Genomic DNA, 25,485 nt, shown 5'->3' with positions numbered 1-25,485 from the left:
TTCTATCTAAATTGATAATTCTGTGAGGGAGTTTTGGGGATAACATGATGCGGAAACAAAACTGCTGCATGTATAACTATCATAAGTCACTGCCATTAAGGTTAGAAATATTTAGAAGTGGTTATCTAATCTATTCAGCCTCTTGTTCTTCTTGTGAATGATCTACATGAGGATTTGAAATTCCTGAGATAATCCTTCATGGGCCTTATCCAGAACTCACTGAAGTGAATAAAAATCTGTTCTCTGACTTTGATGGACTTTGGATCAGGCCCCCTTTCAATTTGTTAGACAAACGTCTTTATGAAATATTTAGTCTGGTGATTTATAGTAACTATTTAAAATGTGTGTCATCTGATTGGCTGAACAAGTCACATTGTATTGTTTCTATTCCTGAATGGATGTGTGTAAGCGCCCAGCTGGTGCATATATTTGTCTGTGAAAACTGAAATGTTGGTTTCTCTAAATACTCGTGTGTGTGTGTAACGTTACCATTTTTCCATTATCGTTTTGGCCGATAAAAATTGATCACTCAAATGTTCTTAGAAAGCAAAGACAACTCAGGTGTGTATGTCCTCAAAGTGGATTTGTTACGCAATTTGAGTGAATATTTACACATTTAGTAGCAGTGAGACGATGAGATAGTTTTAAAGTACACACTAAAATTAAAAGTAATTATTTTTAAAAATCCTATGAAGATACACGATAATTAGTACTATGGCAACCTTAAGAGTAGGTGGTTGCTAAGCAGATGAGCTAATTTTTAACAAGTGGTTGCTAAGAAGTTAACATTTTGTGCTGTGAAATAATTACAAGTTTTCTGAACTCTGGCCCTCCACAAAAACCCTTTGATGGAGAAGCCAGTACGACCCAGTACTTTTAAAATTGTACATTTTCAAAACATATAAAACTACAAAGAAGCATTTAAATCTAAAGCAAACCCTGCCCTGCCAAAATGACCACTCTTTGTTAATCTGCTAAGAGTCATTCTTCTTTCCTTATTCAGATAAATGTCAATACGACACTGCTGAACAACTCCTGGGAATGCAATCATTTCCCACTGAACAATATCAAATATTCTTCATGTTGCAACACCAGGACAGTTAGCTCAAATTCACCCTTAGTAACAGAGGGACTGCTTGCTTCAAAATTACTAAAGCCCTGTTGTGCTGTGTAGAGCTACAGTATATGCCATTAGTGTACATTCATAGATCTTCTCATAGAATAGTAGGACTGGAAGGGACCTTGAGAGACCAAGTCCATTCCCCTGCCCTTTGGGATGAACTTCACCTAAAGACATATTATAGAAAACTCACTGCAGATTTGTTGTCTTGTAAGCCTTTGGCTAGAATATTCCATGCATTCTTGCCTTTACTATATGTTTTAGAAATCTGTGTCTGTCTGCCTATCTGTGAATCTATTTGTTCAAGAACTCTTTCTAAATGATAAGTGCTAGGACCATCAACTTTGGCAGGCAGCTTCCTTTTATCGTAACTTAAAGCAAGGCCAGAACTTGGTTGTGCCAGGATAATGGGCTGCGTGTGGCAGGCAGTTGTTCCGTATCAAACAGGCAGGGAGGGGTGTGATAGCAGGGACAGTTATACTCATACGTGACCACAGGGGGCAGCAAGCAAGCCCAGGGGAGAGTTATATTCATGAATGACCATAGGGGGCCTCAGTGAGCAGCTGCTGGCTGCTACAGAGCCCTCCCTGCTGCCACGCTGGCTCTGGGATGCTCCGACGGATGGCCTACACAGCCCTCCCCACCCTCAGGCCAGGAGGGAAGTGTGAAGGACCCAAGAAACACCACATAAGTCTTCTAGCAACTAAGTATCGAATTTTTCAAGTAAGCCAAGCCTCAGCAATAGGTAAAGGCAGATCATTTTGTTGTTGATGATGGATACATTTGATATTTTGCTCTGGGAAGGAAGGATGGCCCAGTGGGTAGGGCACAAACCTAGAGCGTGGCAAACCCAGATTCAGTTCCCTGCCCCATACTCCCTGTGTGACCTCAGGCAAGTCATTTAGCCTCACTGTGCCTAAGTTCTTCTTCTGTAAAATGAGAATTTGCCTCCTAAGTGAATTGCAAAGATAGATGCAAGACTGTGTGGCTCTCGTGTAGTGCGGGGGGCCATAAATGTACTTCAGATCAATACTGAAAAAGGGGGGGGAACCATTGATGTTCAGTGCCCTCTTGTGACAGCACCCCTGTATTTACATCCTGAGCACTACGTTAATGATTAAGTTATGAACATAAGCTGGAGGTCTGACTGAGGTGTGGTTACTGGCTAAGTCTGGGGAGGAACCAGATTCTCAAAGACAAAAGACAAGCTGATGCCCCTAGACAGGGGTCATCAAAGTTGATTGGCGATCCCTGGCCAAGCGGCCATTCTTTGGCAGAGGAGAAGGGCAGGAACCGATCAATTTTAATTTTAACAAGCAACAATATATGTGGTGGGTGATCCCATGAGGCAGATTCCCCCAATCCCACCCCTTCCACTCCCACTGGAGCCCAGCCCCCAGCACTGTGGCCATTGCTGGCTGTAGCCCAGCCCCCTCCCCCCCCATATGACTACTGACCCTTGCCCCTTCCTTGCCGTAGGGTAGCATCTTCAACCTCCCCCAACCCTGAAGCTCCAGAGAGCTGGCAGGTGATGAAGCCCCAGACTCCCCCAGCCCCAGAGCTCCAAAGTGACAGCAGGTGGTGCAACCCAGCTTCCTCCAGCCCTGGAGCGATGGAGACTTGCAGGCAGCACAGCCTTAGCCTCCCCTGGGCCGGGAGCTCCAGAGAGCCAGCGAATGCCACAGCTGCAGCCTGCCCTGACCCTGAAGCTCTGGAGAGCTGGCCAGCAGGCATGGTATAGAGAGTCTGGGGCTACGCCGCCTGCATTCTGACCAGCAAGGGGTCCCTCCCCTGCAGCTGAGCCACCAGCCCTAGCGCTGAAAACCAGAGTGGTTCCACCACCGGGAGGACAGGCAGAGATGTCTCCAGCCTGCCTGCCTGCCCCAGCCTCTGGCATTACAACAGCAGGCTGGGGGAGGAGTCGGGGGGGGGGGAGCCTCTGGTCAAGAATGGGCAGAGCTAGGTAAGGTAGTTTGGGAAGGCAATGCCTTTCCCAGCCTGTGATATCTGTCACCCACGAACATAGAACTTATTCGCTGTGAGACTCTACATCTCCATCCTAGCAGTTGGAAGGAGTATTAGCTAGGGGTGACCCTCAGGACAATGAACATAAGCTGAAGGTCTGACTGAGGTGTGGTTACTGGCTAAGTCTGGGGAGGAACCAGATTCTCAAAGACGAAAGACAAGCTGATGCCCCTAGACAAGCTGATTGCCCCCCCCCCCCGACTCCTCCCCCAGCCTGCTGTTGTAATGCCAGAGGCTGGGGCAGGCAGGCAGGCTGGAGGGCAGACCCTCAGGACAATGAAATGGGAGCATAAATGGGAAGGGTAAAACGTACCATGTATTCATTCTATCTATCTCTATCTCTCCCTCTTTCACCTGAGGAGACAAAGAAACCAGCCTTTGGACTTTGGGAGGGGTTCTAACTTGAGAATTTGGCCATCCCTACTGCTGGGAACATTTGATAAGAATTTAACCTTGAACCAAGTTTAGGTTGATTAAGTTTAGGTTCTAGAAAGTGTTTTAACTTTATTTTTCTTGTAATATTTTCAGATTTGAATACCTTGTACTTGTATTTGCTTCAAAGCTATCTCTTTGCAGTTAAAAAAACCTTCTTTAATCAAAATGAAGCCAGTGTTGTGTTTAAATTGAATTGTTCGTTAACTCCAATTAAGGTAGGAAAGTGTTACACACTGACCGCTAACTGGGACAACAAATCTAAAATATCTGAACTGTCCAGAAGAAGACTAGACAATACAGAATGCGTGTTTTTATGTCGGGATTAGGAGGGTGGGATTCAGGACTGGGAGTGTAACGGGGTATGTCTACACTATGGGACAAAGTCGAATTAAGATATGCAACTTCAGCTACGTTAATTGCGTAACTGAAGTCAACGTAGCTTATCTTGGCTTTGGCGCTGTCTACACAGCAGGAAGTCAAAGGAAAAACACTCTCCATTCGACTTCCTTTACTTCTCGTGAAAGCAGAACTACTTGCCTTGACGGGAGGTCCCCCTCAGTTCGGATTAGCTGTCTTAACCAGACCTGCTCATTCGAGCCCTGGAAGATCGACAGTGGCAGCTTTGATCTTCCTCTGTAGTGCAGAAGTACCCCCTGGGAGTAGTAATCAAGATTGGTGGAAACTAGAGTTTGACTGGAGGATGGCTGGCAGGTCTCAGCTCTATACAGACACTCGGTATAAGATGCATGCTGAAGGGGTGTTGACGAGTGGCCACAGTTGCAGGGCAGGTGGTGACAACACTTCACTGGTCTGGATTGCAATCCAGAATGTAGCACCTATTTAAAAATGTGTTAATGAACAAAATCGTTTCCAGTGGACAGCTGTAAATGTCATAAACACAGTCGCTTGGGGTTGTTCTAATTGGTAGTCACAATGGTTCTCTCAACTGAGATTCCATGGATACAGTAGACTATGGAAACTAAGTTGTTCTCACAGAGCTGAAGCATACTGATGGGATATTGCTAGGGAACCTTGCCTGACATACCAGTTATATATGTGACCCAGAAGCACTGAGATCACCAAGAAGGGAGAATGAAGTCTCCTCTATAGCCTTAGCTAAGCCAATTGGCTTTCCGCTCATAAAGGGGAGGCTCATGGATTTAGCCCGTTATCCAAAGCTCACCTGCTGACGACTTAGGTTCGTCAGCTTTACATATCGAACAAAGGACTTCAGCACTGTCAATATGATGCCTTTTGCCAGCGCTAAACTCCCACCAACACATTACAAAAAATAACGAATATGCTGATAAGACCTCTTATTTTAGCCCTACAACTGTCTCAGGTGTCACTGCTTTTACAGAGGTACAACTACACAGCAGCGTTATTTTGGATAAACTGATGTTATTTCAAAATAACAAAGTGCATGTCTACACAGCAAGCCATTATTTCGAAATAATGTCGAGATGGAGGATTTCTTACTTTGACTCCTGTAACCCTCATTTCACGAAAAGGACGGGAAGTCGAAGGCAGAGTGTTCTTCCTTTGACTTCCTGCTGTCTACACAGCTCCAAAAGCTGAATGAAGCTATTTCGACTTCAGCTACGCAACTGACATAGCGAAAGTTGTGTAGCTTAATTCGACTTTTGCCCTATTGAATAGATGTACCCTGTAGCCAGGTCTCCCAGGCAGTGGGATACCCAGGTGGTTAGGTCCCGGTGTAAGCTGGGGGCCCAGAGTGTAGGACTTCCGGCCACTTAGCAAAGTCTGCTCCTTCAGTTTGAGGCATGGCCCCAAGAATCCAAATTCCCCTTCCTTGGGGAGGAGGGTTTCCCTCTGGTTCTCCCCCGGGCTGTTGGAGACTTCTGGCCTCCTGTGGCCGACTCAGCCAACAGTTCTGGCTCAGGTCCTGCGGACGGCAGAACCAGCTCCTACCTCTTTGCTGGTCAGCCCTGAACTGAGCCAGGTTCCCTTCTTTTGTTCTCCCTCCAGGCCTGGCATTGGCTGCAGGTAAAACGGGGCAGGGCTAATTGGGCAAAAAGGCCTTGTTAAGTTCCTGCACTGCCAGGCCCTCCTCTCACTCCCTCACATACCCCTCGTATTTTAGAATCAAGCAGCTATTTGAGGGAAAATAGCATCTCAGAATTCCCTGATGCCAAAGATGATGTAGGAACCTTCTGGAAGGTTATCAGCCCGATCTCGGGAGTAGTTTCGGTGGGATGGTGAACACTCTCCACTGACCTAAGTGACAAAGATCCTGTTGATTTCAGCGGTGTGGGTCCAGAACACTTTTGCATATGCTTCGCTTTTGTAAACTGAATAGGACTACGTTACGTACGTGCTTTGCTCTCCCTTTTCTTCCTGCTCCCCAATTGTGTTTTCACCAACTTTGTTTCAGTCCATTCTTGAGTTCCGTCCTGGCTCTAGCCTCTCCTTTTCTTCCATTTTATCCCAGATACCTTCCCTTCTACCACTAGCATGAACCCTCAAGGGCCACAAGAATTTTCCATTATCCTGCCCTAAAAAGTCTTAGTACATTTTCCCCCACCTCACTACCATAATGCAATTCTTCCATTTCACCGCCACTTTGGTTAGCTCTGACCACCCCCCTCCATATTTCCCCCTGGTTTAAGACTGACCAGCATTGCCTGCATTAAAAAAGCCACAGGAATATCTTTTTTCCATTGAAAATACCACAAGTACCATATTTCCAATGGAAATATTTTTTTCCACTAAACACACCACAAGGACAGTACTGCTGGGGTATCAAAATGCTAAGATGAACTCACAATGTTCATGTTGGATTCATTAAAGCTAAAGCCCCTTCTTTTTCAAAAGCAGACTTGGGGATGGAATTTGTATTTACAGTTTTAAAAAAAGAAAAAGGAAAAAAAAAACAAGACTTGGATAGCGCCAAGACAATTTTGCACTTGCTTTGTGAGTAAAATATAAATAGGTTTAGCAAGTTAAAAAAAATTCCATTGAAGAAATGTTCAGAGTGGCTCAACAGCTGGAAAAGCAACTTTTTTCCCCCCTTTTCTTTCTTTTTTTATAACATTTAAAGCTGCTGAGCAGCTGGGAAATAAATGACTGTAAAAACACTTAACATTTACAGCCACTCAGTGGCTGGAAACACAACTTGTTATAAACTTGATTTAACATTTCAGTGGCTGGAAAAGACATATATACATAAACCTTTAATGTTCTAGATCTCTATTTCTAGATATATAAATACAGATAATATTCTAGAGAAACACAACTCTCCAAGGCATATCCAGAGATGTCACTACAAAAGGGAGTCAGTTATATTCCTATGAAGAACATTCAAAACCTTGTTTAAATTTCTAGAGATTTAAAACTAAGCCATTTAAATGCCCATCAGTCTGATTTCGTGGGCAAAGACCCACTTCGTCAGATGCATCTGACGAAGTGGGTCTTTGCCCACGAAAGCTTATGCTCCTACACTTCAGTTAGTCTATAAGGTGCCACAGGACTCCTCGTCGCTTTTGCAGATTCAGACTAACACGGCTAACCCTCTGATACTTGATCAGTCTGATGTTTAGCACACTAGGCTGTCCACTTCCATGCTCCCCCCATCACCACTGTTATGTACCATAATGGTTAAAGTAATTAACCGCTGGAACAATTTACCAAAGGTAAATTTTTAAATCAAGATTAGATTTTTTTCTAAAAGATCTGGTCTAGGGATTATTCTGGGGAAGTTCCATAGCCTGGATTATACTGGAGGTCAAACCAGATTAACACAATATTCTTTTGTGACCTGAAATTCTATTGATCTATGTGTATCTTAAACCTTTTTAGATATTAGGCATTAGAAAACATTTTGGGAATGATTTTGTGATCTGTTCAAATAAACGCTTTACTTAAACTGATGTGCATTGCTTTCTGACATGAAAATATTATTAAGAATAAACATTACCCAAAAATTACCTCCAAACTTCTCATGAGACACATGGCAGGCCAAATTTTTCTCCTGAAACTGATAGAATTGCACTATTGTAAGTGGCAGTGGACTTTCACCCAACACAGTAACAAATATATATAAAATTTTCTGATAAAAGGTGCTATTTAAGTGCACTGCACTTTACAGATATTAATTAAGCTTAACAGCACCCTTCAGAGGTAAATAAATTACTGTTTTTAAAGAAGGGACAATTGATTTATTGATTCTGAGGCAAGAAGGTAAAATAAACTAATATGACCTCCTGCATAATCCGGGCCAAAGAACCTCATCCAATAATTTCTGCATCACTCTGTTTGAGCGATGGCATATTTTTTGGAAAGATAAAATCCAACATACTGTGCAGAGAGTTTACAGACCCTGCCAAAAATCAAACTAGCAGAACTGAGAGCTATACTAACACTAAAGCTAATTATTTTTAGCTCTTGTAGTTCTTGAACCATTAAATATTTCTATACAAAAGACACTTTCTGCATATGAGAGCAGTAGGAATATCCTATGCATATAATTCTGTGCACAAGTGTTTGCAAGATTGGGACTTAATAGTGATTTTAATGAACAGAATCAAGCAATGCTCTAACAACTAGACAATATTCCATCCCTATAATGGGCTCTCATGCTCTTTATTCATGTTATCTTTCTACGTCATCATACCAAGCTCAGCAATAACATACAACCATCTGTAAGCCAAGCATGATGTAATTAATCATACACAATGGTCTAAGTGGTCATATCTGAGATATATTGTGTAATTATGAGGGCAGGTCTTGCACTTATAACAATTATTCTACAAATGAGTTAAATATAGTTGTTAGCTACAGGAATACAATCCTGGCTCACACCCAGCTGAAAAAAAGTCATGTGATGAGTCATTATGTTCTAATATATTCCCTTTAGGAAGTTAATAGTACTTGGTCTGGAACAGTGCGGGCCAGTCAGATCACATGTGCAAATAAATGCAACTTGAGTGGCTGCCGCTGAACTATTATTCACCAGCCAAGAGAGGAATAGTCATTTTCCACCTCTCATTTCATTTTCCTATTTGAATGTTAGTTTATAAAAATGGTTACAATGCAGACGTGTGTTGCAATAGTGGATAGATCTCTGGCTATTTTTGATTATAGCATTCAGAACGTGCATGTTATAATGTGAAAATGAATATGTTAACTTTGCTAGGAACATTGCAAATACTCCAATAATCTTCTCTAGCTATGGAAGGGATAATCAAAGATCTTGTAAACTCAGTTACTGTTGGCTAAATGTTCACAAAAGTGGGAATATTACCAATATGGATTTGGAAGCATATATTGCAAGGATGGAGAGAAATTGTTTAGGGTAACTGAAGGGGATGGTGAGGACAGCTGAAGAAAAGAGGGAGAATTTAAGACAAAATTTCCAAACAGTAAGATGCATTGGACAGTGTAAGAGTTTCCTCTGTGAAAGCAGTGGCCGTTTATTCCATCAGTCATTAAATAATAGATTGTTCAAAGAAATAGCAAACAGAAAGAAGAATGGACTCTTGGATCTAATAGGTCTTTAATGTCTATTCTCTTATGACAATTTAAAGTCAGAGGCAATAGCAATTTCATGTATGGACAATTCCTTGTCTATCACACTGCACCTAAAGATGCAGTCACGTAGCACAGCTTGATTACAAGAATTAAGCAAAACTATTGAGAGCACTAGGGCTACAGGGAGCAAGAGAGAGAAGATTCTATGGGCATGCATAAGATACACAATCAAGTTAGCGGCCGGCTACAAAAGCCAATGGGAGGGGGAAGGGATATAGGAGCCAAATTTAGATGTGGAAAATAAGAAACTAAAAGCAAAGACGAAGAACCAAGGGAGGAGAGGGGATCAGAGGAGAGGGTCCTGGAAAGGATTCTTGCTTGGCAAGATCCATGGAAAATAAAAGTACGACATAAAAAACTGTTTTAAGAACAATCCATGTTCTACTGCCAGCATGAGCTGATTTGTACATCAGGGACTACAAGAAATTATGTTAACTGTAGTAAGCTACCTTGCAACACATTTTGTGTTTCTGGATGCACAACCAGTTTTAAATCATGAGCAAACAGCTTACATTTTACTTGCGCTATCAAAACTAAGATCAGAGCGAGTTGCTAAGTCTGCAAAAAGGCAGACACCTCTGAATACTGTGATGTTGGGAAGATGACGAGTACAGATGAGTCGGCCTTTTGTTGTCATTGTGTTTGTTTGCTGATTTCTTTTGGAGGGGTCTTTTCTTTTTTCCTTTTGATCTTTTCTGAATAATTTATTTTTTTTATAAAATGTAACATCGCATAACTGCAGAATTCACTAAATGTTTAAGCAAGTTTTATATGTTAGTAGGTATGGTATCATGCCATCTGGAGTGCTGGGGGAGTGGGAAGAAAACAATCTGTAGAATTATATCAGATATTATATTCTTATATTAAGATCATTTAAGTAACGGCCACACTGGGTCAGACCAAAGGTCCATCTAGCCCAGTGTCCTCTCTGCTGCAGTGGCCAATGCCAGATGCCCCAGAGGGAGTGAATAGAACAGGGAATCATCAAGTGATCTCTCTCTTATCATCCTTTTCCAGCCCCTGACAAACAGAGGCTAGTGACACCGTTCCTGTCCATTCAGGCTAATAAATATTGATGGACCTAACCTCCATGAATGTATCTAGTTATTTTTTGAACCCTGTTAAAGTCCTGATCTTCATAACATCTTCTAGCAAGGAGTTCCACAGATTGATTGTGAACTGCATGAAGCAAAACTTGCTTTTGTTTGTTTTAAATCTGCTACCTATTAATTTTATTTGGTGACTAAATAACTTCTCCTTATTCACTGTCTCCGTACTTGACACTTTCTCCAGACCTCTATCATATTGCTCCTTAGTCTCTTCTTTTCTAAAGCTGAAAAGTCCCAGTCTTTTTAATGTCTCTTCATATGGTACCCGTTCCAAACCCCAGTTATCTTTGTTGCTCTTTTCTGAACCTTTTCCGATGCCAAGGTATCTTTTTTGAGATAAGGCGACCACATCTGTATGCAGTATTCAAGCTGTGGACGTACCATGGATTTAGAGAGGCGATAAAATATTCTCTGTCTTATTCTCAATCCCTTTTTTAATTATTTCTAACATTGTTTGCTTTTGTGACTGCCACTACACACTGGGTGGATGTTTTCAGAGAGCTATCCACAATGACTCCATCATCTTGTATGTGTAGTTGGCATTATTCTTTCCAGTGTGCATTACTTTGCATTTATCAGCATTAAAATTCATTTGCTTTTTGCTGCCCAATCACCTACTCTTCAAAGTTCACAGAATGTTATCTGGAATGCTTATGAACAGAACCAGCTCTCTGGGTCCGATTCTGTACTAATGAAAGAGCTCTTTAACCAATGTGTGACGTGATCTATCCTCTGTTTGAGGTAGGACATTAATGGTATGTCTAGACTACATGCTTCTGGCAACAGAGGCATGTAGATTAGGCTACCCGGCATAGGGAAATGAAGCCGCGATTTAAATAATCGCGGCTTCATTTAAATTTAAATGGCTGCCGCGCTCTGCAAACCAGCTGATGATCAGCTGTTTATCGGCAGATCGGAGCAGTCTAAACGCACTGCAGTCAACAAGGAAGCCTTTGTCGACTGGCGCAGGTGTAGTCTAGACATACCCTAATATTCCAGAGACAAAATAAGAATTTTAAAAGAAGAAATAGAAAATCCCTGACTAAGTTCCCAACTACAGCATGAATTTTATCAGCAGCTCATTGTTAGATACATTTTCAGTCAGTCTTTGCTTTTTTTTTTTTTAATCAACACTGTGGCATCTCTAGGCCTGATTCAGAAATCCTTATACATTACAAATCATAGATGATTGGGGTTGGAAGAGACCTCAGGAGGTCGTCTAGTCCAACTATCTTCTCAAAGCAGGATCAATCCCAACTAAATCATTACATTGAGGACTTTGTCAAGCCTGGCCTTAAAAATGTCTAAGTTTGGAGATTCCACCATCTTCTTAGGGAACCCATTCCAGTGCTTCACCGCCCTCCTTGTGAAGTGTTTTTTTCTAAGATCCAACCAAGACATCCCTCACTGCTACTTGAAACCATTGTTCCTTGTTCTGTGACCTGCCACCATTGAGAATAGCTTGGCTCCATCTTCTTTGAATGGCATTTACTTATGTTTATTATCACATTGTGGACTTAATGCTACACAGTGTGAATAAAGTATTAGCAATAAAGTGCCAAGATTTTGACATTCTTACCCTGAGTAGTGCTTTACTACTAGAATAGCCCTATTTGTATCAATGGGCTAATCATAGAAGACTACATACTAGTACTCTTACTCTGGTTTAATAGCTGTGGATTCCACCAATAGTCCTATTGACTTATATTGGTATTATTCAGTGCAAGTTAATGGTATCAAAATCTAGCCTTGTAACTCCATAATTATTTCATATTCTACATAGAGCAAAGACACAACAAAGGAAATAAAACTAATGATTAGATCTCCTGTAAATCTCTACATTTTTACGGTGATGCCTAGGACTTTGAAGACTTTTTCGAAGTCTCCAGGTTTGAATTGTGCTGTAATAAACAATGCTGCTGAAGGACAACACCAATCAGAAATGTTAATGCTTTGGTTTACACTTCATCATTTTCCTATAATCTAATCTGTAGGCCGTCGATTGTTGATGTCGCCATCATATTTGAAATGTAGCTAAAGGAACATCCATCAGCAATTTGAACTAAAAACATATTTGATCAAGATTAAAAGTGGCCTGAGAAACAGACCGATTTTAGATGCCAAAAAAAACAAAAAGCAAGACCAAGTACAATGCTTTTTGGACCTCCACAAAAGTTGGGAACCCTTACTGGCAGCCATAAAGTTAGACTATTTGTTCTTCACTGTTTGACGTCAAGAATGGCTTTTAAACATCTTAGTATTTGGCTGGTTCCCTGTTTAACATTTAAGGCACTTATAGATATCATAGTTAACAATGCTGATCAAACATACAAGTCAATAATTGTAGGAAAAACACGCATCTTACTGTAGAAGTCATATACCAGTTGTTCATGGGTTTTTCTCTCCCCTTGATCCTTGAAATCAGGTGGGGTTTACATTATGAAGTAGCCAAAAATATAAATTTTCAGATAAATGATGCTGCTGTATTCATCTTTGTGTAAAGGCACTAGGGTTTTACTGACCTTGTTGAAAATGGATTGGGAAGCAATTTTGGGGAAAGAAAAACTAAAATAAAGATTAGGGGATTTTTTTTCAGGAAAAAAATAAAAAAATATTTCAGTTTACTGAAAAATGACAAATGTTGTTTTTTCAGCTTCTGAGGTTATTTTATGTTTCTAGCTCAGATATTTTCCTCCTGTTCTTGCCCCTTTCTCTCCTTTTTTAAATGGAAAAATAGAAAAAGAAGACTGGAAAAGGGGAAAGGAAACAAATATGAATACAATACAGTTTTGTGCAAAAATCTGAAACATTTAGAAAAAAAACAAAAAATTTCTCTGTACATTTTTATTTAAAAAGCCATTTTCTTTACATAAAAAAAGATTGAAAAAAAATTGTGACTAGATATCGTGTTTTCTATGTATAGATCAGAGCTCTCTGTTCCAGCACTCTCAGGACCTGACTAGTCCTGAACAAGGGAGTTTGCTAGACATGGGGAAGTCAATGTATTTGAAGATCTTATTTTTAAAAAATGAAGGAGGCATTGTGTTTGCACTTGAAACATTTGTGGCTTTTTTGGTAGATCAAAGAGTTTTCTATTAAATTTCCCTGAGTAGCTATTTGCAGGTTATAATCCAGTCACCTCTAACTTCTCTTTGATTAACTAAATAGATTGAGCATGTTAAGTCTTTCACTATAAGGCATGCTTTCCCAGTCTTCAGATATTTTCCTCGCTCTTCTCTGCACCCTCTACAATTTTTCACCATTTGAACAGCCCTAAGCTTCGTCCCATATTAAGATGGTATTTTTTGCACAGTTCTGTGTTACCTGAGAGCTTTCATATCCAGTGTAGATTCTCCCTTCCTCAGGTCTTGTGTACGCTTATGGGAGATCAACGCTATGGGGATCGATCTCCTGGGGGTCAATTTAGCAGGTCTAGTAAAGAGCCATTAAATCAACTGATAATTGCACTCCCATTGATTCTGGTACTCCATCAGAGTGAGAAGAATAAGGGGAGTCGATGGGTGAAACTCTCCTGTCGACTCCCCCCAGTGGCAACACCAGAGTAACTTGAACTAAGGAACAGCTACACTGTTCACGTAAGTGGAGATGTGCCCCTTAGTTCAACAGTGCCCTCTACTGTAGCCCTAGCCTCAGTGGGTCTATAAGCATTGCCCAAACTGCTCTCTCTCTGCGCTTTGCCTACTACCTCCCCTTGATCTGATTTTACATCTGTGAGCTTGCTGGCAAATGCTACCATGCCATTTATAAGCAGCGTGCTATGTGCGGATATTTAGAGCACTGACACTGGGTTGGATGACAAAAAAAAAAAAAAAGGGGACAACTTTTATTCCTCAAGCTCACAGCCAACCATATGGTCCCAAGATGGAAGCCTCCAGTTTAGACAGACAACTGGAACAATGTAACATTCTGAGTCCTGCAAAACTATTTATTATTATTATTGTTGTTGTTGAGACTATTGTATAAAATACGTAATGATCATTTCCTTTGTGAGACCTTACTGTCACTCTTTCACTTACCTTTGAGAGTATCAACACAAGGCTTTTCGTTCCATTGGCAGATATGCGTCAGTTCAAATGCATTGTAGTCTGATTCATTCATTAGATTCTGACAACAGAATGGGGTTTATTAAAAGAGCCGCTTCATTTTATGCAATACATTTGAGAGATTATTTCATACCATCTTTGCTCTGTCGTTCTGGTGTAAGACATTTTGGCAGGCCACATGAAAACACAATGAGGTTTATTTTTATTTAGTTAGCCTTAAAATAATAAAGATGCCTATCCAAGGCTGAAGGTGCCCTTACATAATTAGTTGTGTCATAAATGCTATTAAATTAATCCTCAGCAGCTTTAAAATCATCAGTTCCACAGGCACGCAGCCAGCCCTGCATGTAGCATAGTAACAGTTAAGTTTATGGCTAGCGTATAACGAGAGTAAATGCAATGCATCTAGGACTGAGAGCCAAACAATGCTGGGTTATGTGGCCTACAGGAGGTTGTTGATTACAGGTAGTCCCCGAGTTACGCGGATCCGACTTACGTCGGATCCGCAGTTACGAACGGTAATTTTCTCATCCCGGAGGACTCGAGCAGCGGGACGCCTGGTCCCGCCGCCCGCCTCCTCCGGGGCGAGAAAAGCTGCTCCCCGTCTCCCTGGTCTGCTGCGGGAGCCAGCAGACCAGGGAGACGGGGAGCAAAGCGGCGGAGGACCCGGAGCCCGACCCGCGGCGCTTCCAGCTGATCTGGAAGCGGCCGCGAGTCCGGCCCCAGGTCCTGCGCCGCTTTGCTCCGCATCTCCCTGGTCTGCTGGGGGGGGACGCAGCTAGTGCCCCCCCCCCCCCAGCAGACCAGGGAGATGTGGAGCAAAGCCCGGGGCCTGTGGTAGAGCAGGTGGGGCGCTGCCGGTTGGTCCCGCAGCACCACACCTTGGCGCTACTGGACCAACCCAGCAGCACCCCAGCTGCTCAGCCCCAGGAGTCCTGATTCAGCCGCTGCTGATCAGTTTCAGCAGTGGCTGAATCAGGACGCCTGGGGCAGAGCAGCTGGGGTGCTGCTGGGTTGGTCCAGTAGCGCCGAGGAGCGGCTGCGCTACTGGACCAGCCCGGCAGCACCCGAGCTGCTCTACCCCAGGCGTCCCCAAGTTAGCCGCTGCTGAAACTGACCAGCGCTGACTACAGGAAGCCCGAGGCAGAGTTGCTCTGCCCCAGGCTTCCTGGAATCAGCTGCTGATCAGTTTCAGCAACAGCTGACTTGGGGACGCCTGGGGTTCTTAAGTTGAATCTGTATGTAAGTCAGAACTGGTGTCCAGATTCAGCAGCTGAATCTGGATGCCAGTTCCGACTTACATACAGATTCAACTTAACAACAAACCTACAGTCCCTATCTTGTACGTAACCCGGGGACTGCCTGTATTTTTGCTTCAGTTTCCCTGTAGGTAAAATGGGGATTTGTAATATCTGATCAGAGGAGGGGTGTAAGTAGTAGCAGCAGTAGTTTATGTGGGTGTAACAAACAATCGGAAGGAACGGGGCAGAGAGAGCGAGAGGAACAGTTAGAGGAAGTACATGGTTACATAGCCTAGCAGTGAGAATAAATTCCCATGAGAGAACAAGGCAACACTGGCCTGGGGGTGGAGTAGATGACCTAAGTTTTTTGCCTCTCTGATTCTATTCCATACTCTCTGCAGGGTATTTACGGGGGTAACGACAGATCCTTGTTAAATGAAGCCAGAAATCCACTTTAGTTTTTTTTTCCTCTGACTTCATTCTGGTGAATTGATGCAGCCAAGCATTTCCCACAGGGCAGAACACAGCAGGGCTACCGCTATCAACAAGCAAAGCACGCAGCTGCACAGGGCATCGTGAAACTTGGGCACCAAGTTGCCACAAATTTCATAGACTCATAGAATAGAATCAATTGCAGCAAGGGAGGTTTAAGTTGGACCTTAGGGGAAACTTCCTGTCCAGGTGGTTAAACACTGGAATAAATTGCCTAGGGAGGTTGTGGAATCTCCATCACTGGAGATATTTAAGAACAGGTTGGACAGACATCAGGGATGGTCTAGAAGGTACTTGGGCCTGCTGTGAGTGCAAGGGACTGGCCTCGATGACCTCTCGAGGTCCCTGCCAGTTCTAAGATTCTATTCTCTGATTCTGTGAAATTTGGGGACACTTGGTGCCCAAATTTCATGGTGCTCCATGCAGCTGCATGTAGGGTTGCCAGGTGTCCGGTTTTGAGCTTTCTGTTCGGGAAACAAATTGAGAAAATAGAAATGTCTGGTATTTTCTAACTAAGATGTAATGTAGATTGTGAGGTAATGTCAAGTGTGTCCGGTATTTTTGTTGAAACAATCCGGCAATCCTAGCCACATGTTACCTATAGGCTCTGGTCATTTCCAGTGCCATCTGCTGGCCAATGGCCCCCAGCTCAGCACCAGTCCAGCCCCCCCTTCCTACTCCTCCCCGGCTGCCCCCCCACCTTGGGACTCAGCGCCCAGCCTCCACTCACAAGGCGAAGGCAAGCAGCCCTCAAGGGCTGGAGGACTGAGCAGGGGGTGGCTGTACAGCAGGCGGCTAAGGAGAAGTTCCTCTTTCAGGTTGGGGAAGCTTTTCTGGGTGAGGGGCCCCTGACCCACAATCAGTCAGGGGCTGCAAGTGAGAAGCAAAAAAGCCCCTCCACGCCTCTCTGACATGGCACCAACAGAGAAGCAGAAAGACCCTCCCCCATATTCCCCTCACACACCGGAGCCTAGTGGGGCCCGGCCTAGTAGATTTTGTGAGGGAAAAGCCCCCAGGCAGCACTTCACTGCACCAGCAAGGGAGAAGGGGAGCAGCATGTGGAGCCCGTGGGTCAGATCCAATTCTGGCTTGCCTGACTCTGGCCTCCAAGACACAGGGTTCCTCCCCTTACAGCGGGGAGCCTGTGCTGGTGCTCCAGCCCCACAGGGAGAGCTGCAGGGGGAGTATGGGGCGGGAGTGCCACTGTGGGCTTGCCAATGCTGGGGGGCAGGAGCCCCAAGCTTCAGTAGCCAGATCCAGGCAAGCGGCCCCCAGGCCTTAGGTTCCCCACCCCAGCTTTTAAAGCACCGCTTCTCTCCGGCCGGTGGCATGTGCTTCCCTCCTGGCCCTCCTCCAGATTACCAGCTCTCCTGCACTGAATGGAGTAAATAGCATCCGATCCAGGAGAACTGGCAACCCCTTTCCCCCTCAGCTTCAGCCCTCCACCAGGGAGGGTACCGTGCCGGGCTGCGTAGGCACCCGCACCGGTCGGGCCAGCCCTGGAACATGGATTACATCAAGATGAGAGTTCTCTTTTATAGGGGCTCATTCCTAGTCACTTTCTCTCAAAGTGCTTTGTAGTAATGAGTCAGGCAGCAGGAACACAGGGACTGCAGTAGGCTGAAGCAATGGCCATGATGTGATCCAATAGCTTTGGACATGTGAGTCAATTGCACTGAGCGGCGACCAAGGCACATGGTTTTCCCTTAGCCTTCTAATTCTGCCGTGGGACAGTTAACCAGAGACAAGCCAGGGGACATGCTGTTCCTAAAAGTAAAGGATGCCGTGGAAATCATAGCAAGGGATAGGAACTGACTATAAGACTATCAGGTGCATCTTCAGTTGGTGCAGATTGTCACGGTTGCATTGCATAAGAACATAAGAATGGCCGAACTGGGTCAGACCAAAGGTCCAGCTAGCCCAGTAGCCTGTCTGCCGACAGGAGCCAGCACCGGGTGCCCTGGAGAGGGTGGACTGATCAAGCGATTTTTGTCTTGTGCCATCCATCTCCAGCCTCTGACAAACAGAGGCCAGGGACACCATTCCTACCCCCTGGCCAATAGCCTTTTATGGACCTAACCTCCATGAATTTATCTAGCTTCTCTTTAAACTCTGTTATAGTTCTAGCCTTCACAGCCTCCTCTGGCAAGGAGTTCCACAGGTTGACTATGTGCCGTGTGAAGAACTTTCGCTTTTTAGTTTTAAACCTGGTACCCGTTAATTTCATTTGGTGTCCTCTAGTCCTTCTATTATGGGAACTAATGAATGACTTTTCTTTATTCACCCTCTCCACACCACTCATGATTTTATAAACCTCTATCATATCCCCCCTCAGTCTCCTCTTTTCCAAACTGAAAAGTCCCAGTCGCTTTAGCCTCTCCTCATATGGGACCCATTCCAAACCCCTAATCATTTTAGTTGCCCTTTTCTGAACCCTTTCCAAGGCCAAAGTATCTTTTTTGAGGTGAGGAGACCCCATCTGTACACAGTATTCAAGATGTGGGCGTACCATAGTTTTATACAGGGGCACTAGCTGAGGTTTGCTGTTCTCACCCCTCCCCCCCTCCTCCACATACACGTTTGTGGTTTGTCCACTAGATCTGTCAGTGCCTACATTTTCATTCTGTGATCTAGGACTGGGCACATGGCCAGGTCCCTTCTGGGAAAATGTTGCTCTCCTTTGAATAATCCTGCAGCAAAGATGCCGAGAGCAGCGGAGACAAAAGCATACCGCGTATATAACCTTCCTCAGTTGCCGGACAGGCACCCGTGTAGCTGTAGTGCATCTCAGTTTTCAGTGTGCACCCTCTTCTTTCTCTGCTATGTCCATGTTTCCTAGAGCAGCACTTTTCAAACTTGTTTTCTCATGACCCAGCTGAAGAAAACCAGTGATGCCTGCAACCCACCGTAATTTGACTAGAGTGTGGGCTCCAGGGTGGGTCTGACGAGGAGAGCTTTGGGATGTAAGAGGGGGCTCCAGCTTTGGGGCTGGGGCAAGAGGGGATTACCTTGAGCAGCTCCTGGTCAGTGGTGCAGCAGGGGGGCTAAGGCAGCTTCCTGCCTTCCCTGGCACCGCAGATCTTGCTGCCCACAGAAGGAGCCAGCAGCAGATTCCCAGCCAATGGGCAGGGGCAGTGTATGGAGCCCTGTGCGCGCTCCACCCTAGACCCACCTAGGAGCTGGGCCTGCAACTGGCAGCTTCTGAGGTGCAGTGCAGACTGCAGTGCCAGGACGGGCAGGGAGCTGCCTTAGCCCCCCACTGGTCACCTGATCCCCCTGCAGCAACAAGACCCAGGGCCTGACATTCCACCAGTCAGTCCTGGGTTGTGACCTGTACTTTGAAAACCACTGTCTTAGGGTTATACCTAAATTGCCTAGGAGTTAGAATGAATTTGGGGGGAGAGGTAGTGAGTAATGGCAGGGTGGGGGCACTGAAAGGGTATGTCTACACTGGGGGGGTTACCGGGATATCAGAGGTATCTCAGAAAAACTCTGCTGTGTCCAGGGAATGCATCTGCCGCTTTTTTTGTGGAGGTGCAAATGCGCTCTTTTGGAAGCCCTGTCTTCCTCATTCCAAGAGGAAGAAGGGATCTTCTGAAAGAGGGGGATTTTCCAAAATTTGGCCCAGTGTAGAGGGGCCAAATTTCAGGAAAGTCTCATCCAAAAAAAAAAAAAAAAATCGGAAAAAGCTGTAGTGTCGATCTAGCCAAAAGGTATGATGTGATCAGGGGAAAAGATTGCAACCAGAGGCTGGAGGGAGAGAGAGAGGAGATTAAGCTCTAAAGCATAAATGAAAAGTGAGTCATAAAGGGAGAGTTAAAAGAGGAGAACATCTGAGCCCATGGAAGCAAAGTGGAATGAAGGAGATGGCAGTTTGGAACACAATGCCAGAGAACGTATTATAAGCAAAGATTCTGCCAGTCAACGCAGCTGTAAGTCAGAAATTGGGTTGAATTTGTTTATTTACTCCTACCATAGCAATCTAGTTAATTTTCCTTGGGGAGGGAGGGGGTGGAGGGCAACTAACAACTTTTTTTAAAAGTTTTTAAAAATGTTTAAAAAGTCTAATGTTCTTTTCCCCTCTCCCCCTTCCCTTTCTAAAACTTTAAAAGCTCTCAGAGGGCAGATTTATGTCTTCTACCTGAAGGGCTAAACTCATCTGTGTTCAGCATTATGTTGTCAAGTCTGTTCTAGAGTCAAGTCTGTTCTAGAAAGAGGTCAAGAGTTTCCAAAGAGGCTAGTGATTTGAAATGCCTTGTCTCACATAAAGCAACTTAAAAGGGGGCTTGGGTTTCAGAAATTGCTGATTGCCTGCCTTTTAAAATTCAGGCCCCTTAATGAAGGCTTAGGTTGGATACACAACAGTGAAAGCGCCCAGACCCACGAGCCGTTTTTGAAAATCAGACCCAGGGCATCTAGAAATTCACAAGCTAGTAGACCTGAGTGATGCTGGGAATAAGTTCACCCTGGCTATGTCTACTGTGGCAAAGTCTGAGCTAAGCCCTGTGGGTCCTGTGCTTCCTGGCGGGTTTTTGTAGGCCTCAGAGGCTCACAGTGTTTCTAGTATTACCCCACTACCAGAGCCTTTCATCATTAACCAGTCCAGTTTCCTTCTTTTTCCACTCCTCATTGGCCCTTCCAGCCAGAGTAGAGGGTTGGGAGGAACCCGCTCCCACCCACTTGCTCCGGGTTCTGGCCAGGGTGCTATGGGTGGGGTCAGCCCCAAGCAGGCCGTGTAGCTTGGCCCTTGCTCCCTGAGCAGCAGCCCCTCCCTGAGCCACTTCCCCAACACTTCCTGCGGTCAGTACCTCCTCTCTGATGCTGTGGAGCAAACCTTGATATCAGCTGTCTCAGGTGTGTTCCCCTGTGCTGGGCTGCTCTCTTCTCCTTCACTTCTCCTCTAGTCCGTCCCTTTTCTCCTTCCCCTTTAGCCTGCCCTGGCGGAGTGTTTTTATAGTGCGCCTATCCACCTTAAGTGGCTGCAGGTGTTCCAATTAGCCTTCCCTTCAGGCTGATGCTAGAGAAGCTTTAGGTGTGGCTGACTGGGCCAGTCTTTAACAGCCTACTCAGGGAACATAAAACCACATACCCAGCTCCCCGCGTATCTGCCTTCCATGAGGCCTTGGTAGCTCCCTGCTCTCAGGCGGCCACGCTACATTAAAGAGGTTTTTTTTTTCAGAAAAACGGTCATTTTTCTGAAAAAAACTTCACTTACGTCCACACTGCAGTCGCGTCCTTTTGAAAAAAATTGAAAAAACAGAGGGGTTTTTCCGACATTGGTAAACCTCTTTTTACGAGGGAGAAGCCTTTTTCCGAAAGAACTCTTTCGGGAAAAGGCGTGTGTGGATGGGGAAGAGGGAGTTCCTTCGAAAAAAGAGGAAAGAGGAAAAAGCACAGATGCCCTGGGGGACACTCTGTCCGTAGTAGTCACAGCTTATGTGCAAGATAGCGTCCATTCAGTGTGGATGCTATCTTTCGAAAAAGCAGGTCACCCTTTTGATGCACTTTGGCAGTGTGGACGCTCTCTTTCGGGACAAGTTTTTTTGGAAGATCTCTTCGGGAACAGCTTCTTCCAAAAGAAGCCTGCAGTCCCCTAGGTAAAGAATAGGCTTACATGCGACTTTAGGTCTACTTTGAGGACCTACCTAGATTTTTGAATGAGGTCTGTGCTGGACCTCAACACGTGTAAATTTCACCCATTATCTCAACGTTGCAAATCAGATCAGGTCTTTTTCTTTAACCATGTTTTGATGTCCCACCCCCACTGTCAGCCTGTCAGGGATGCAGGTTTTACATGGCCAAGAGAAAGGCAAAATTAAAATAGAACCATGAATCAATCAGCCGATGAATCCCAGCTTCCAGCAACTGCTCACTCTGGGTGTTTTTTCCTTCAGCATTTGCATATGTAATAAACCACAATTCAAGTTGTTCAAACATCCTGTTGCTGAAAAACAAAGGTTCATATGATTGTAAGAGATAACCACAGAGTCACCCTGAGCATTCCTTTGACTTAGCATGCCCAAGCATAAAATCAAATCAAATCCGTTGATCAACCTGAATCCTGATTGCATTTTCAGACAACCCTCTTGCTGTGGCTGGAGACTGGAAAGCAACCTCCCATTTCATAGCTTAGATATTTCCTCCACTGCTTTTCTGCTTTCAGGCCTAAATCATTTCCACCAGGAAAGAGTTGCCAAGTGGATGAAATTGGAACCAGAGTGGATGTTATAAAATCCAGGGAGCTCAGTCCACTGTGCATGAGGTCACCTCATCGTTTTTCATTTTCGTGTCCCGGTATGCCAGCAGTCTCTTTGAAATCTGCAGCGTGACACAACCCACTCTTTTCATTACTATTTTCATGGCTCAAATAAGTTTTGTTTTTCTTAATTGATATCATTGCTTTGGGATGGGGCTGGAGGGGAGGGAGTGGTTCAGGATGCAGACTGCCCTGGGGAGAAAGGACAACCCTAGCCCTCTCTCACCACAGCAGCTGGGGGCCAGGAGAGAAGCCACTCTCCATGGCCACTGCAGAGGTAGTGGGCACAGCTGGGGGAAGGGTGCATGGCTCCCAGTGGGGGGACAGACAGACAGACACAAACAGAAAAACTCTGAAATGTATAGTAGAGAGCAGTCTCTTTCGCCACTCCTGCCCTCTGCTGGCCCAATGGGGTATAGCTGTCCTAGTCCCGATTTCTGGCCCCTTGCTGCCCCCTGTGGCCATTCTGCAGTATAACTATCTCTCCCATCAAACCGCTTCCTTTCCATTTTATGGGAAACAACCGGTTTCCATGAACATCCCGTTATCCCCGCACAACCCAACCCCGACCTTGCTTTAACTTATAATAAGAGGAAGCTGCATACCAAATTTGGTGGTCCTAGCTTTGTGAGCAAATGGACTCACAGATGGATGGACAGGCACACATTTCTAGAATATATTCTAAGAAGATTACCTGCCCGATGAAAAATTGAGTAATCTGTAATAAACTCAAGCATGTCCATTTTTAATTTAGACATGATCCTAAAATAAAGGTGCTTCATTTAAATACAGTGAGCTATGATTAGATGATTAACTGGAGCTGTGTCTCTCCCAGACAAGACATTTTACTGTGTGAGACTTAGCATTTTAACGATCCTGAGAATGATCATTCACTGCCAGCGCTCAAAGCTTGGAGCAGGTTTCTCTAGGAAGTAACTCAGCTAAAACATCCTCTGTAGCATGTAAACATTTTTTCCCTCTTCAGTATAGTCAAAAATAAAAAAGAGAACTGTATAAACATCTCGAAGCTGCTTTGCTTGTCCTTCACTCCTGAACCGCAAAGTAGAATGCTCAGTTCAGGAGCCAGTACATACTGTAACTTCCTTCTGATCTGTGATCCAGGAAAAATACAGAAATCAAGTCATATTTCCAGCAAGTCAATCCAGGTTCTCAAAGAGGAAAAGAGTCCTTAGGAGCTGACCCAGAGCTGGCCTTGAATTATAATAGGCCTCACGAAACAGGTGTGCCAAGGAACTCACAAAACAATGTGTGAGAAGTAGGGAAATACCAACACCACAAAAGCATTTGCATTGTCACCGATCCTTGGAGGAAGTATTCGTTATTCCAGAATCTAAAATGCATCCATTAAAAGAATCTGTGCTCACTTTAACATTGTGTATCTATGTCTACATGAGTACACGTACATAAAGAATTAATGCATGCATGTCCTTTTAATCTTTAAAAGATACTTCCATGCCATCAAACTGAATATTGCTATCTCTTGGGACTAACTAAGCTATCAAATTCTCTGCAACTCTGAGTTACTTGCTGCAGACATGCAATAATGATTTAACAGAAATGTAGGTCCTTCCGAAAGGATGTGAAATTCTTATGCTAAATCACTATAGGTTGAACATCTCTAGTCCAGCACTCTCTGGTCCAGCAACATCCAGGGTCCGACATGATGTTAGTTGGCTGATGCCCACTTATCAAGGGTGTGGCCAAGTTTCTAGTAGTCCCCTAAAGTTTGTTCACAGCCATGAGACCTGGCTCTCAGTGTTCGGTGTGTTTTTTAGCTCTAATTTACCCCTAAATGTCTTCTAAGAGCCCAGTAAGTGTTGGACGTGTTGATAATGATGCTGGACAATATTAACCTCTTGTAGTTTGGCAAATTTTCTGGTTTGGCGCCGGTCAGGTCATGAGGGGGAATTGGATAGCAGCCTTCAACTACCTGAAGGGAGCTTTCAAAAAGGATGGAGAGAGGCTGTTCTCAGTGGTGACAGATGACAGAATGAGGCGCAATGGTCTCAAGTTGCAGTAGGAGATATTTAGTTTTGATATTAGGAAAAACTATATCACTCGGCGGGTGGGGGAGCACTGGAATGGGTTACCTAGGGAGGTGGTGGAATCTCCATCCATAGCAGTTTTTAAATCCTGGCTTGACAAAGCCCTGGCTGGGATGATTTAGTTGGGATTGGTTCTGCTTTTTGCAGGGGGCTGGACTCAGTGACTCTGAGATCTCTTCCAATGCTAGGATTCTATGATGTCCACCATTTAAAAAGTGTGATAGCAAATGACTCAGATTCAGATACACAGATGACTGGTGGGCCTAAGGAATATAAGATAAAGGAAAAATCTGGTTTTGGGGACAGCAAATGGAAAATCACTGTACACAGTGTAATGATGGGAATTCTGGATCCTGTAGTCATGTTTCTATCCTGCCAATGGACATTATTTGAGGAGGAGGATAGGACAGATGGACAAATTTAAGAATGAACATCATTGAAGGAAGTTTCTGTTTATATTCCTTAGTTCATCCTAGTGTACGTTTTTCCTTCAAAATATTTATTTTCTGGCACAAAGTAGCTATTCATTATGAACATTAATATTTTTTAGGAAAATTTTGCTATTCCAAAAATTCTCATTTTTACCAGTGTCAATAAACTTTCATTTTTTTAATATAAAAATACTTAATTTTGAAATTTTCACCAACAAAAAATAACGAAAACAATAATATTGCTTGTGATACAGTTTTCCACCAGCTCTAGTCGAGTCAAGTTATATAGTAGAAGAGTGATTTGTAAGTACTCCACAGAAGCCGTAGCAATGAAATTCTACTCTTGAATTATGCCCATATACCTGTAACATTTTGATATTCAAAAACACATATGTTTCAATTTTTCATGTGCCTTATTAAATATACAGCAACCATACTAATACTTTCAGTGGCGGGAATTCAGAGGAGGGATTTGAACATACACGCCAGGCTTTCTTACATGAGCTTTCCTGTTGTTACGAAGCAGTCCTGATCCAAATCAAGAACTTTGTTCTTCTGTATAGGTGGCCACACATCTACCACTAAGTATTCACTAAGCTAAGGGCATGTCTAGACTACACAGAAGATCGATGCTGTGCAGTTAATCTTCCAGGGTTCGATTTAGAGGGTGTAGTACAGGCTTGCTAGATCAAAGTC

General features: G+C 44.0%; 1 long non-coding RNA gene across 1 annotated transcript in view; it reads right to left on the bottom strand.

The window, feature by feature from the left end:
- The window catches only part of LOC142819172 (uncharacterized), a 54,649-nt gene extending 33,705 nt beyond the window's left edge, over positions 1–20,944 (bottom strand). Inside the window, exon 1 of the long non-coding RNA XR_012896972.1 lies at positions 20,845–20,944. This is a non-coding gene — a long non-coding RNA (uncharacterized LOC142819172). The remainder of the gene's footprint in view (positions 1–20,844) is intronic.
- Between the last annotated feature and the right edge of the window lie 4,541 nt (positions 20,945–25,485).

This window comes from Pelodiscus sinensis, chromosome 20 (genome assembly GCF_049634645.1).
Source record: "Pelodiscus sinensis isolate JC-2024 chromosome 20, ASM4963464v1, whole genome shotgun sequence".
Taxonomy (NCBI): Eukaryota; Metazoa; Chordata; order Testudines; family Trionychidae; genus Pelodiscus; species Pelodiscus sinensis.
Note: the sequence above shows the minus strand (reverse complement) of the source record. Positions and strands in the feature narration are given on the sequence as shown.